Source organism: Anser cygnoides, chromosome 2, assembly GCF_040182565.1.
Source record: "Anser cygnoides isolate HZ-2024a breed goose chromosome 2, Taihu_goose_T2T_genome, whole genome shotgun sequence".
Taxonomy (NCBI): domain Eukaryota; kingdom Metazoa; phylum Chordata; class Aves; order Anseriformes; family Anatidae; genus Anser; species Anser cygnoides.
The window spans coordinates 12,737,458-12,753,872 of NC_089874.1; positions in this window are offsets into that span (position 1 = coordinate 12,737,458).

Consider the following 16,415-nt stretch of genomic DNA (forward strand, 5'->3'; position numbering starts at 1 on the left):
ATACAGAGTCAGAATTATGCTCATTACCACTACAGGAATATCTCTGCATTTCAAATGCTCCTTCAAAGGACTGGTGACTAAAGCAGTTTAATGAAGCTGTGAGAGCAGGGCAGGGCAGGGCTACTCCATCAGGCAGTGCTGTGGTGTATACCTCCTCCTGGACCTAGCACGAATATCTCTAGCACACTGCCAGCGTTGCAGTATAGACTAATCCTTTGAATCAACCTTTACGTTTTCAGCCCCTCTTTACTCAGTTATGTACAACAATGCATAGAAAACATTTATATGTCTTCTGCATATGGACTTATCAGTATTAATATAAAAGTCATTTTCTTCCAATACACAATATTCTATTGTCTCCTCCCTCCCTTTTTTCTTTTACCATATATAAATATACATATATATATATATACATAAAAATGTACATATAACATTTCATAAATAGTTCAGAAGGGAAAAATATCAATATCTTCAACAAAATAATACAAAGATAATGATTATACATCATACTAAACTCTACATTACACACCAAAAAAATTAGATGACAAGGTCATGGCCACAAAGCCAGAGAAAGCAAGGATCAGACTGTCATTGCCCCTTTCTCTGAGCAAATGAAAACTAGTTCATTTGCTATGAATGTCAATCGGTTACAACAAAGATTGGATTTCAGATTTCGATTCTCATGCCCTAACTTAGATATCAGCAAGTTAGATTCTGGAAACAAAACTACTCGTCCTAAATTCCCCTTGTAACCAATGGAAAAAATAAAGTAATTTAAAGTGATTTTCATCTCATCCTAAAATAAATCACTTTCTGGAGGTTTAGCTCTTTCCATCCACCACAAAAGCAGTGTAGAACTTCCAGTTCAGTTGTAGATAAATTTATAAGCTGAAAATTAGGTGATATGGACCCACTCAGAGCTTCCAAGTCCTGTGCTGTTCTACAATTGTGCATGAATAAATGTTATATATAGATGTATTGCATAGAAGGAGACCTAGGGAGTTTGCTTAATGTTCCTCCATATTTTTCCATCACATCCTTTGGCACTTCATTCTTCCCCTTCCCTCCACGTACAAAATATTTGACTGTTAAACACGATGAACTATTTTATTGTTAAGCATTTAAGAAGAGATAAATGATTGTTTGAATGTTAATGCACCAAGGTAGATCAGAATCTTAGAGCTGTTAAATGGTTTCTGAACCACTAGAGCATAGCGTCAGTGCTATAAAGAAGCACTCCCTGATGGATTGTTAGCAATACTCTAACTCTTTTCAGGACAATAATATTGACTTCACATTAGATAAACATGAATCTTCTAAACAAGAGGTGAATACACAGGAATCAGCCTCTTCTTCATATCTAGCAGCTAAAAGGCAGCAGGACACACTCTATAGAGTTTAATTTTAACTGTAATTAGCTTTTGCAGTGAAGTGCAGTAAGGTAACAAATGAAGCACAGTGCTGCAACACAGGACTAAAGAGAGAATAAAGGAGGTCATACACTTACCTTGACAATTTCTGTTTTTCACAAAACCCATTATTAGTAAAGCACAGACATTAAATGACCCTTAAGCTTTCAAAGAGGTAGTTGTGTGTGATGGGGAAAAAAAAAAAAAGGTAGAAAAAAAAAAAACATGGCCGTATTGAATCTGTGATTGTAAGTTGCTCAAATGTGCAGTGTTGACGTGATGGGCAAAAGGATAGTCTCTTCTCTTTACATCTAGACCACAAATTCTGAGAATGTAATGCTGAAGCCCAGAGAAATTGCTTAGCATTTGCCAATTGGAAATATATGTTTTTCAGCAGAAGTCTTACAGTTCAGTGAAATGGTTCATTTACAGCTACAATTTTCTCTCTGCTAATGAGAAACAGACCAAATTCTGTCATCCAAAGCATTGGCATAAAACAAACAAAATGCACCTCCACCAAGATAATGCAACAATAACAAATACCTTTTTAGTAGGGGAAATTTTTACAGCTATATTCCAACAATTGTTAGAGATTAATTTTGTATAATCATTTGAAATATCATCAAGGTGGGATTTGTTGATTTTCAGAATAATTAGATTACTGTTTTTTTTTTTTTTAATTCTGTTATTCTGAGTTAGAGTAACAAGTGTCTGGAAAACTTTGCTTTGCTACCAATTGGAGAAATAAAACTAAGTCTCATCCCAGACAGACTGAGACATCTTCAGCGAAATAGACATGTCACAGAAGAGACAACGTTTCTGTGGATGTCTAGTACATTCTAATTCCATACTTGATAATTTCCATACTAGTTTTTTTTCACTTTTTTTTTTTAACACTCCAGCTAAATTTATGAAGAACTAAGAAACTCTTGATAAGTGGTAATTAAGGTTTTAGCTTTATTATACTTCCACCAAAGAGTAAAATCTAAAATTCTAAATAGTCTTTGTAACCCCTACGTTGTCTTTACAATACAGAAATTTAGGAACTAGAAAGCCAGCATTTGATGCAATAGGTTTGTTTCAGTCCTGCAATCACTGATACCTAAGGATGGAAAATTTAATTTTTTATTGTGGTCTGCATCATTCCAAGAAATATGCCAGCAGAAAACATAGCTGGATGGACCTAAAGAGACATGCTAATCTGCACCCATGCTCCAAGTCTAAATCAGCTCTTCCCAAGCTCTACTTGACAGATGTTTGTCTAAATCAATCTGTGAACTCTCCTAACCCAAAAATTAACTCTTTTTAGTATATATATATATGAAAGAGATTCTGTATAAACTCACTAAAGTAAGCTGAATTCCTAAGCAAACTGAGCTCAAGAATTTCCATTCATACTATCAACGTCTACAAGCTCACTGAAAGATCCTTTTCACAGGAAAACTGTGATATAGTTAAAATATTCACCGGTTGCCTATCTTTTCTATACTTCACTTGGGTTTCATTTCAGCTCAACTTGGTGGCACTTTGAAAAAATCTTACAGATAAATCCAAATTTTATATCGTATATCTATATATATAACTTGCCTCACAGATCACCCTCAAATACAATACAGATTTAAATCATGAAAATAAAAGCATTACCTTTGGAAACTTGAATTGTCTGCATTGCAAGTTTAGTTACTCTGGAGAAAGACATATAGTTAATAAGGTAAAACAAAACTGCTTTCAAATGGTTGTCAACAAAGCTGCAACTTCCTTTGAAATTTCAGGGTGAGACAAAGATAAATTAACAAGAAAAGAAAAAGTTTTGAAAGACTGAATTCATAATTAGTCAAAAAATTGTCACCAAATTCATCACATGTTTAGAGGCTGAATGAATCTTTGTGTGCATAGCAGTCTGATCTCCCACATCTGAATAACAATCATTCATGTAACTTGTCCATTGCTGGCATGACTGCTATGGCAGACAGTCAAAAGGAACTTTCCAAACTGCTGGAAAAGATCTCTCGAGGAAAAAAGAAAAAAAAAAAAGTGTACCTATGTAGCATCAGTGACATAAAATAAAAAGGCTTTAAAAATACTGATTAACTGTAGTTTATAATTGCAAGGGATTACAGATTATTAAGACATATCAAAATAGAGTACATACAATAGAATCACATCCCTATTATTAGATACTGAGGCATACATAGAACTGTGTTTTAAAATAAATATCACCTGGTATTTACTTCATCATTACTTTGCTCAGAGGTATTTTCCAATATATTATATTTTATTATATGAGGCCATACCCTCAACTAGGATAGATCCGTATCATCCCATCAGGTCAAATGAGCTGCACCAGGTTTAAACTCGTAGAAAATCTAGACAATTTGCTTCATCATTTTACGAAAAGGTCCCTGCACAAAGCAGAGAACTTATATTTGAACATATAAAAAAAAAAAAAAAAAAAGAGAAAGAGAGAGAGAGAGAGATTTTCAGTGTATACACAGTAAGAAAAAATTACTAGTTTTTGGATATTGCAGATTTAAGGGATATATGAGAAGCTTACGAGCTCTCAGACCTTGCTATATTGCTTTGGAACCTGGACCAGGATAGACATGATGAAGAGGTTTAGCAGGATGCATATTAGAAATTGAAGTAATCTGTAACCATGCAATAAAAATATAGCAGACAATACAATACAGTGATTTTATGAAGTATCAGAAGCATCCAGAAGAGCTCATTTCAAGTTTTATTTATAAGTAAATTAATAACTTGGTCTCCAAGTACAGCTAGTTCTCTGCCTCTCTCTCCCTTTTTTACCCCTTTCTTCCAGCCCATCAGTTTTTGTTCAAGATATGGTTCATAAAAATATATCTTGAAACTCTTTTATGATTCTTTTAATGCCTGGAACATCCTGAATAATGACTTCAAAACTGCAATAAGTTTTGGTTTTAATCCACATCAAACTCAGAACAAACATAATTTTTCCCAAGAGGGACAGTCAGAAAGAGTAGTCAGGCATTGGAGTGGGTTGCCCAGGGAAGTAGCGGAGCCACCGTCCCTGGGGGTGTTTAAGGAAAGGTTGGATGTGGTACTTAGGGACATGGTTTAGTGGATGACATTAGTGGTAGGGTGATGGTTGGACCAGATGATCTTGGAGGTCTTTTTCAACCCTAAGGATTCTATGATTCTAAGGATTGTTCTCCAGCATTACAGCAAAGAGAAGCAGATCTTGAGAACTGATGAACAAAAAAAGAGGTTGCCTTGCTTGCTCTAAATGTTGTACTTCCTCCTGTGATGCCTTTTTCACAGCTTTTAAAGAGGAAAATAAGAAAATGGGAATATATATAGGCCTAGGAAAATATATATAGGAAAAGATAATTATTAAAGGATTTTTTTTTTAATTCAAGGCATCTCAGAAAGAGCAAAAATTGATTCAGTACCCCACGAACTATAGGATAGTCTGACCCAGGACTAGAAAAGGCTGACACAAATGTTGAAACAGAGAGTTGGAGAAAACCTCAGGAATTGGCCTGCCTGCTCTTAAGAGCAGCAGAAATGATGATGGTTAGTTTGGGAAGGGCATCCTACACCATCCAGTCCAGTCACAGGAGATACCAATGTCCACTGTTTTCATTTTTCAGGATTCAGGCAAAGGCAGTTGCACTCTTTGCTGCCCAAGAGTATCCTGAGTGAGGTGACTGCATGTTTTGTGTATGGAGATTGCATTGTTTCAGTACAAACAGGGCTTACAGTCCTGTTATACTCAACAGAAATCTAGGCAAAATAGTCAGCGGAGCCCAGAACTCATGTCTGATTTAGGGTAAAACTCATTATTCATATTCCCTATTCCAAAACTAATATAATTTTCTTTCATATTGTAATAAATATATTAAAGACTAATAGATGGTAAAAAAATTGTGATAAAACCATTACATTAAGTATCCAAATCTCTCAGACACATTCTTTGTTTCAGAAAACCTTTCTGAAAGTACAGTATAGTTGTTGAGCCACTGAAAAAAAAAAATAGAAAAACAAGGGGAAATTTGTGAGGTCAGTGGGTAGTTAAAGCTTTTTGCAATGAGATTGAACTAATTGGCCAATTTTCATTCTGGAAATAATCAAAGGGCTAACTTGCAATGTTCACATGTAAATGTGAGATTTACTGTCTAAATTGTCTGTAGAATGTTGTGATATGCTATAGTGTTTCAATGGAAAATGTCACTGTCAAAGGATATCAATTTGCTACTTGTTAAAGGAAAGGAAAAACAGATTTGAATGAATGGCTAATAAGGGCTAGACAGTGTTTGGCAAGAAAATAAGTGAAGACAGAAACAGTGCAGAGGCTGAGTACCTCCATGACTCTAAGTTCATGCAGCAGCAATAAAAGAAATATAGCTAACTTAATTAGAGAGAGGAAAAAAAAAAGTAAGAATCAAGGAAAACAAAAAGTCAAAATGGATTATGCAGCTTCTGCATTCACCAGCTGAAATAATATCTCATCTTTAAAAGCTCAATGTAAAACTTACAAGTTTTAAGAGTGCTCAATCTTAACATCTGAGTGCTCAATTTAAAACTTTTAATTCAAATGTAATATCTACCATATGTATGAGAAAGTTAAAAAATCTAAAATAATATAAAAGTGTATAAATTCTTTCAGGAATAAAGGCTTCATAAAGAATACAAGGTGAACTTGCTTCATAACAAATGCTAAAATTGAAGAAAATCAATAATTTCTTTATTTCTAAAATTAACCAGAAACAAAGATGGAGATGAAGTTAATAGGAAATTGATTATGTTACACAGCCATATGCCATAAGTTATATGAAAGGATAACCTTTTTGGCCAACAAAAAATGCATATCATTGAACAGTACTTGAAACAAGGAAAACAATTATCATTGAATGTCAAAGACGTACAAAAATAACTCAGAACAGACAGAGAAGTCAAATGCTTGTTCCTTCCTGAATCAAGGTCTGCCAGCAGATTTGAAGTGTCAGCTTCTGAGGTTTAACAGCATTGCTGTATCAGTATTTGCGCTAAATGTTACTGTGAAAAATTCAGTGAAAAAAATCCTCACTACTAGGTATTTTAATTTCAATTAAAAAAAAAAAAAATTAAAAATACAACATCTTTCTTCTCCATCCAAAGGTATTCTTTCCACTGGTTTCCTGAAGTTGTACCATGCCTCAAAAAACACATTTTTTTTAATTGCACTTTAAAAAGTGCCACTTCCAATGGTTTCTTCTACTTAACAGATTCTTCTTTTTTACTGCCCAGAAGGTGCAGCTCAGCCTTCCCAGTTGGCACTTGCCAAGCTCCTGTGCCTTCCTGCTGTGGTGCAGCCACATCAACGCTGTCCCTGTGCCGAGGACACCAGCCAGACGCTCACACTGCGTCAGCATGAACTGAAGGCATATGAATGGCTGTCAGAGCCAGCTTTCTGTCTGTGTGAGCCCTTCACTGCCAAAATACTTCTTTTCACTAGTGTACTACTTGCTTCTGACACCAGAAGGATATTACCCTTTCTATAGCCCAGCAACATTTTAATTGCTGAAGGGCAGGGATTGCTTTTTCATTCAGGGCTTGCTAGTGAAGTTGCATTCCACTTGTGATGAAGAAGTTACATTTAATGTACTTAAATATTTACAAGATAGGCTATTTACAGACATTCTCCATTTCTTTTATGTCCTTTTCGGTGTTACTACTCTTCTAGAACAAATTCTTGAAGTTTGGCCAATATCAGATCCTGGATTTTATTTACTGATGACATTTACACTGCTTTTTTGTGTTTTTGTTTGTTTGTTGGTTTGTTTTGTTTGTTTCTCTGGCCAATCCTCTGGTTCAAAGTCTTCATTTTAATTTTATGGAAAAGAAAACCATAATCAAGAAGTCGTCACACAACACTACGCTTTCAACATAGTACAGAAAAGATAACTCATCTCCTGAGGAACTGAAGTAAAGAAAATAAATTAAAAAATAATAGAAAGAAAAATGCATTACATCTGCTTTGTAGATGAGGAACAAAGGAACCGAGAGACTCAATGGTGTTGACAGCATTATACGGTGATTTAAGGTAGAAATGGGAACCAAATTCAGATCTCCTACATACTCTTAATATAGATGCATGTTATGCTTTTTAACAAGAGATGAACCTTTAAGCACATTTTTCCTAACCAGTCATGATCCGTTCAAAGTTATCAGAGAAGCGCAACTGAACTTACAGTTTTTTATATATTTTTTTAAGAATATCCTCTTAAATGATAGTTTTGCATGTTCTTGCTTGGTGCTGGTAAAACCAATGCAAACACTTTTACAAAGCCAAGTGCAACTCTGATGAACCTTATAAATAATTCTAGAGAGGTTCTGTTTGAGTTCCAGACTAAGGTTAAAGTTGACTGTCATTGAATTATACTGCATATGGATATCACAGGGTGTAAATTTTTTCCTTAATAGTCCGTGTGTTCTGGAAGCTAAGTCATAGGTGATTTACCCTCTAGTGAGTGTTGTTAGTGCAGCATATTACACAGTTGGCTAGCCCCAGTTCTTATTCATGGCTTTTTATTTTTATTTTCAAGGATTAGGCTAAACCACGTATAGACGATAGGTAAGAATTTTTATTCTCTTTCATACCGCTGTGCTTGGAGATATGCAATGAAGAAATACATTTATAAAAAAGGTCAGATTGAAGAAGCTTCACTTTTTTTTACATAGATACTCAATACTAATGAGGAATATGCAGGGAGGTTGAACTCTTCAGCTCCTTCGAGTTTACATTTGTGTCATGCTTTATGTATTGGAGAAAATTTTGCAAGGGTGAAGATGAGGAATGGAACTGTGAAATTCAATTACTATGCTTTGCAAAATTTGGGAATATGTGCTGAGTATCTAATAACAGCAAATATAGTGACAAACGCATTTTCTTTTTTGCAAAAATCATATGGATTTTATTTTTTCCTGAAAAAAAAAATCTATTATTATTATAAAGATAATAAAAATCTCTCTGACTTTTCTATCCTCCAAGCAAAGAGAAAACCTTTTTCACAACATATGAGAGATCTAAAAGAATATTTGTTACAAAATTTAAAAATCTTAAACCGCCATTTTCACTTTCACAGATAAAAATCCATCATTTCATGATAACTTTTTGGCTGATGCGAGGTAAAGCAGGATGTGATTGGAACTGAAAGCTATCCAGTTTTATTTATCCCTTCTTCTCTGATTTAAAATGAAGCCAGGCTGTGTGCAGATGATAACTGTGAGCAAAGGTTGACATCAATTGGAGCTGTAGGACGAGCTGTCTCTGTGTGGGGGAAAATATCACCTTTTTAAAAAGATGCCAAGTGACACTGACAAAATAGACAAGGCAGTCTAGATCAATGACATAAAAATAGTTGTCATATAATGATTAGTGAACTACTGCTCGTAATAATCTCTTTCAATAGGCTCCTCTGAGGATAATGTTTGATTATTTGAACACATCACAGTGTTAATTATGGCTAGGCTGAATTTTACAGTCTAATTTGTATTTTTGTATGTGACATTTGAAAGCTTGAGGTAATTTTCAGTATCTTATTAGGTGTTTGAAATTCAGTTTGTAGCTTTTGCTTCAAACAGCAGCCTTTTAATTTAGTACCTCTTTAGCAGAGTGGCCTTGCTATGGAATAATCATTAGGGCAGTAACTGCATCTATAGGAAGTCTCATGGGAAGGTGTCTATCAATTTTCCCCTTAAAAGAGAAAAGGTATTAACAGTCATAAATCTAGTTCAGTTCCTTTTTTAGCTGCAAAACAGGGGAGATTTATCTGACAGAGACCCGGGCTATCCTTAAAATCCTCTAAACTATGGATGAATAAAGCAGTTCAAGTAAAATACTAAAACAGTAAAATATTAAAGATATATAGCCTTATGCACCAAAATAGTTCAAAGCATTTAAAAAAAGTTAAACTTGTCTGCATGTCTATCTTTCTTTTTCCATCCAGTCGTCTAGGATATGTCCAGTGAATTTTGACATTTGTAGAGCACACAATTAAGCTTTAACCATACACTCTTGAGACACAGAACTATTATCTCCTATCCTGTACAAAAGGCAAGAAATATATGGAGAGAAATACTAGGAGACGTAACCAGATGCATTCAAGATGTGTGCAACAGAACTTGAAACTCAATTATCTTGCCTTAAGTAGGGGGTGGGTGTTCATCTCACCTCACTTCAGGTAGTTACAGTTAAGTTAACCTCCTTTTCCTCTGTAAACAGTAGCAATAAAGAGGTACTGATTCTTTTTGTCTGTTCTCCTTAAGATCAGCTGTCCTGTGCCTAAGGAGGTCAGTTTCTCTCCACTGACTGGAATGGCTGTCCAGAGGACCAGACCAAATGGAACTGTAAGGTGAATCCCGACTGCTGGCTTATTCGTACCAGATAGGCCCCAAACACAGTGACTTTTCATCCATTTTTAACTCTTGTGCCGAGAAACACTGGCTTATATAACAACCACTCTCTAGTCTGCACCAGAACTGTCAGTGCCAACAGCAAAAAGCTTGCTCTCTAGAAATGTGCGTACTCAAGTGTTTCAGTGTTTTACTTTGAATAATCTTTCTGACATTTCTTGAATCCAGAACTCTGTAGCAGAACTGTTAAAAGTCACTTGTGACAGATCTGAACTGGAAGATTGGGTGACATAAGACTTAGTGATCTTCTCCTGCTGCAGGTACTCCAGGCTCAGAGCCACAGCTTCAGTTATATACCTCTTGCATGAGATCACAGAATGGATTCAATAATAATGGGATATGTTCCTAGTTATGGCAGGTAGTAACTCATAGTCACTTTGCAGATATCTGCATACTTACCTCCAAATTATCACAATGTACAAAGCTTTCAGAGCAAAGCTATTTTTGAACAACATTACATCAAATGATAAGAAATTAGGAAGTGGTAAGCATCTACTTTTTTTTTTTTTTTTTCCTGAATTAGAAAGCTTGTGCATTCCAATTATAATTATTTAGGACAGCCTCCAGACTACCTAATGAATAGTCAGAATGTGAAAGGCAGTTTGAACTACTAGACTGTGAGGTGAAAAATAAGTGTTTAATCCCTGCAGTTTTTCTTTAGATTAATACTATAAATACAAGCGATGCTACTGGTAAACAAGCTCCATCTATTTTGATTGTATGTAAAAATAAATTGTTAAATAAAAATTATCAGAGTAACTACGCAAAATGAAAACTGAATTAATCAGGATTCTTCACTTTCTTTTAGTTATCATGTCTTACTTGTAGGCCATGTTTCTCTCGCAGAAAGCAGATTAGCTCCTTTTTAATTGGATTGGGTCCAATGGGCTCAGATTGATTTGCTTCAGTTCCACTTTGAGGAATCACCATCATTTCCATTACAACTGAAATAATGCCCTTTAGTTCCGTTAATTAGAGGTGGGATTGGTAACACCCCTTACTACTCACATTGCCCAGTGCTTCCTATTCGAGTGAACAAGTGTTTAGAGAACAATAGATGGTGCTTGGGCATGAATATGTATGATTCACATTACCCCATTGATATAAACCATTTTTAGTTACGTAAAGACAGTAACCAAATTTTATTTATTTGCTCTAACATTTACTGTTCTGGAAAGTGTCCATATTTGCCCCAAACTGTTTTTTTTTTTTTTTTTTTTTGTTTTTTTTTTTGTTTTTGTTTTTAAGGAGAGTATCAGAAAAGGATTGCAGCTATTTTGAATGGATTTGACAGTCAGAATTCTTTGATCAAAGGATATGTCTTCCACAGCTCTCTTCAGTTCAGAAGGAACTTGCTCATGGAGCTAACTCATTGTAGACCTCTCATGTAACATTAATGTTACAGAAACTGGAAAGCAAGCAAGGGCCAAGATGAGGACTATAGAAGAAGAAAGGATTGTTCTTAGGGTATATGGAATAATTAAACCTGTGAAACAAAGTATATATGGAATAATTAAACCTGTGAAACAAAGCGTGACCAGAAAGTTTTCACAAGTGGTCACTTTCTTGGTGCCTGGCCTGAGATTCTGGCAACTGTTCTGAAGAATGTTTTATCATTTACAGATTAAATAGTAGGAAATTGATAGAAACTGTACTTTGAAATGTTTAAAGAATATGGATTGGGTCAAAACTGAGCATTTACTTTTGACCTTGTTATCTAGGTGTTTCAGTTGTTCACCTTTACAATGCCAGAATATGTTTTTTCCTAATTTTAAAGTGCTGTTTATTAAAAAAAATTAGTAAATACTCATGAATCTCTCAGATAATTGAGATAGTCATACAGGAAAAATTGTGGATACTCTACTAACTACAGAGTACAAAAAAAAAAAAAAAGACTGGTGTTGTGATGGGGTCAACCCATCAACCAAAGAGAAAACAAAGTAGTGAATTAGTGAATAGCATGAACAGCATGAACATCCAATAAGGTCTGTAAAGCAAATATTTTTTGAAAAAACATCATGTAAGCATCTAATTAAAGATTATCTCATAATATACACAAGAGTCTGAAGTACAATTGGATAGCTGCTTTAAGATTTCCTCAAGGCTTAATTTGACCTCCTTACTAATATATTCTTTAATTTGTTGCTGTTGTTTTATATAGATTTTTTATTATTATTTTTTTTTAACGGGTGAATATTTATATAACACCAGAATGTATGGAGGTGTTCATACAAAGGTGACGATGACCTAGTTCTCAGCTTCTTCAGTTATTATTAACAAAGCCTGAGGTCATGTGACTGAAAGTCCTTCTGTTCAAAGGAGAAGCTGCAGGACACAAACCTCTGAATAAACCTAAAACACAAGCAAAGTAGTCACAAGCTAAACAGATAGAAGATGCTCAGTTCATTGGGGCCACAATATCAGATACTGGAAGTCATCTCAGAAAGCTCCTGGGAAACACTCCTTCCATGAAGGCACAGGTGTAGAAAAAGACACGTTTTTTGGCTCTTCTAGCCCTAACCTGCCCGTTGCACTCCAGGGCCTCCTCTTCCAGCTGTAACTTAGATCTTTAGTGAGGCTATAGCAGAAGATGCTACAGAAGAAATGTAACTGGGTATCAAAATCCTTAAACACAAAACTCATTAAGTTCAGGACATTAATATGTTTGAAATGTCTATTTGCATCCGGTATAACTTGCTATGGCATGCACAAGTAGCGAAAGTTCTCTAGGAAGTCTCAAAATACCACTGAGAAAGAAGGATGGAAATTGGCCTGCATTTCATCCACTGATGGATATAGATGACAGCCTGGAATTACGTTTCTTACTAGTGAAGGGACTGGGATAGCTTGCTAATAAACTACACTGAGTTTAACTGTTGGTGTTTCTATGGAGATAGGAAAAATGTGAAGATTTGAAGATTCTGAGAACAGACTCTGGACAGCTAAGAAGAGAACTAGTAGTTTTCCTTATTGAAAAAACAAACAAACAAACAAACAACAACAACAAAAAACTGTTCTTATGTTGTAACACTTTCAAAGAGAGAGATTTGTTTATTTTTAATCTGCTTTTAATTAGATTTATGATTCCAGTGCTAAATTGAAAAGGTTGGTTTGATAACATTTACTGCTGTGGATATTGATAGCAAATCATAAATTTCAATTTCAATTTATTCCCTCAGGTGACTCTGTTATAACTATTATTAAATTGCAGAGTTTATTGGGATTTTTTGACCATTCCTCTCTCCATAAAATTAGCTAAAAAGTGATTAAAAAAAAAAAAAAGTGCAGTGTTTTCTTTGAGCCTGTTTTGTTACTGCTGTTTTGTAAAAGTTACAGGTATATTTTGAAGTCCCAGAAATTTCTTTGTATTTCCAGGGTTTCCAGTGACAACAGACTAAATTAGGATGTTCTTAATCACTGTATATAGGAAGCCAAAGCTGAAAAGCTGAACCTGATATATAACCTTACTGTACAAACTGTTACCTTGAAGTCAGTTATGGGAAGTGATTAATCTTGGATGAATAAAAGCATTAAAATTGAAGTGTTACAGCAAGACAGATCAATGAAAGGAAAAGGAGAAGCCAGTAATGTTTTTATATACTGATTCAAAAATAAATATTTATGTCAATCTTCAGTAGATTTCATCCAAGTCTACCTTTGTAATAGCTATCTTGCATCTGCCTAACCCTATAATCATATTAATTTCTTTCAGTTTACATGAAAAAAGCCACCCGTGTATTGATTACTATCCCAAATAACAAGCTCTTCAGCAATATCATGCCAAAGTCCTTAAGGCCAGGAAACACATTTTTAAATGTGTTGTCCCATCTTTCACCAAACCTCCAGGTATACAACAACGCAAAGACAAAGATGTGACCTGTTACAGGGAAACGGGAGTTGAATACTTTACATCAAAACAAGAGGAAAGTTAAGGGGATTGCTGCCCTTTAGCAGCAATATTAGACTTTTCAGGGATCCTGTTTTATTTTTCTTATATTTGAAGTTATCATTGTGGCATGCATCTTGGGCGAGGAAGGGATCGTTGTTGATTTTGAAGAAAGAGGGGCAGAGGTGTTTCTCCAAGTGGTGTTTTTTTCTAGTCAGTTTTAGGATATCTCCAATCAGTTCCTGGGGATCAGCTGTTTCTCTTCTAGGTGTGTGTTATGCTTAGTCACACTCACTTTCCATGGCTCAGAGGACTAATTAATCCTTGATTAATCTGAAGAAACTCAATAATTTTCAAAGAAGAAACTGAGAAAGCCTCAAAATTCCCTATAGTTTTACATGGAGTCTCAGACATTTGAGCTCAATAAAGATGCCTTTGATGAGAGGTTAAAGAAGGTTCTCCATTGTCTCATTTCATTTGTATTAACAGAGAGCAACATTCAAAGAATTTCTATTGTGATGTTATATAATTGCATGACGAGGGTTGAGTATGTAGAAGCTATTGGATGTGCATGATATGATCAAGTAAATTTAGTTCAGCTCTAGCAGGGATAAAATATTTTGCTATCTGAAGAGAGACCACGTGTGATCTCAAGATGTCTGTGTGTCTCAATGAGGAAAGCCTATGAAAGTCAGTTTTAGGAAACAAACAATATTGATTTAAGGTAGATATAAAAACTCATCTTTCTGATAGAGTTTATTTTGTAGCTTGAAAATATCTGGTCTTAGGCCTCTCAGTTCCAGATGAAAAATGCTGGGAGGAAAAATTAGGCATGAGAAAACTATTTTCTACTTTGAAGAATATGTATTCTACTTCCTGCTGGTGTATAGTGCACAGCTACTCTACAACTGCTGTGTGATACCTATCTAAGCAAACTGAAGACAGGCATCCAAACTTACCAATTTTCCCTGTACTACTTTGTTTTCACTGAACTAGAACCATTCTGAATGAGACCTATAATTTTTTATGTCCTATAATTTTTGAGTCCACAGACTGAACTGTCTGGTTTCGTTATCCAACAGAAAAGTAAATGCTGACTTCATACAAGAGCATTCACTCATAAATGTTCTTTTAGACAATGTAAGTTTTTATTTAAATTTATTTCTTTTAGGAAGCAATCTTCCTATCCCAACCTTGCAAAGGGAATTCCCTGATACCTGTGGCTCTTTTTCTTCAGGCAAGGCTTCTTCAGCTGTGGCTCTTTTCCTTCAGAAGAGCCTCAGTTGACATTATTAATTTGACTTTCTTTCCAGTTGGTTTTATGATCTGCTTTACTACAGCCCAGACACCTGTCAGTAAAGTAGCTGCATCTCAGAACAAAGCTTGTTTAAGTCTAGATCCTAACTGGATATAGGCTATACTGTGAAAAGCACTCTTAGAGCTACTGCAACATCAATCAAGAGGAGGTAGGGAAATAATAATATGGACTCTTACAGAATTCAAAGACCAAGGCAAATTAAAAATAAAGAAACAAACAAAACATATTACTCAAATACTGCTGGACTTTTCCAGCAATAATTTACTGGAATACATTATAGGAGAATGAAGTAAAACACTTCTTATTTAATGAAGGAACTAGTGACCACATTAGATTATGTCAAGCATTCGCGCCCAAGAGAAAACACCATATCGCTGGTGTTACGATAGCTACTGCTATTCTGTGGGGTGAGACCAAGGAAATTATTAATCTTTTCCCTTCATCTTTCCTCCATTCAGCATGTTTTTTTTTCTAAACAAAGAAGTGTGTGTGTCTTAGATGGTTCTGTCCTTTGTGTGCTGGTATGAATGACTAGGGAAACAGAACCTGAATAGAGAGCTTCCTTGCACTTCCCAAACATAAGTTTGGATGCAACTCATTTCTTCACTTATCACACCATCAAGCAATGCCTGGGTTCAAAAGCACTGAATTCTTTTGAGTGAGAAAAATCATCTGAGAAAAGGGGAGAAACCCTAATGTATTGGGTTTACGTGGCAAGGTTTTGGTACCAGGGGGCTGCAGGGGTGGCCACTGTATGTAGAGCCCAGCAGCTGCCCCATGTTAGATAAGGGCCAGTTTCAGCCGGCTCCAAAGGGACCTGCTGATGGCCAGAGCCAAGCAAATAAGCGATGTTGGTTGCAGTGCTGGAGCAGTTTGCTCCTGATGGATGGACCCCATGGTACAGAGCCGTGTGGGAGCAGTTCTTGAAGAGCTGCTGCCTGTGGGCATCCCCCACAGGATCAGTTTGAGAAAGACAGGACCCTACATGGAGCAGGAGAAGAGAGTGACCATGAAGGAGTGGCGGAGACAAAGCATCAGGGACTGACTGCAGCCCCCATTCCCCTGTGCCGCTCAGGGGAAGGAGGTGGAAGAGGGTGGATGGGGGTGGGGGGGTGGGGTGGGGGAACATGTTTTTAGTTTGTTTTAAGTTTCTCAATGCTCTAGCTTTTTAGTAATAGGTAATAAATTATATTAATCTCCTTATGCTGAATCTGTTTTGCCCATGACAATAATTGTTGAATGATGTCCCTGTCCTTACATCAACCCTTGAGCCTTTTCCATCATATTTTCTCCCCCTTTCCCTTTGAGGAAGGGGGGTGAGACAGCGGTCGTGATAGAGTTCAGATGCCCAGCTGGGTAAAACCAC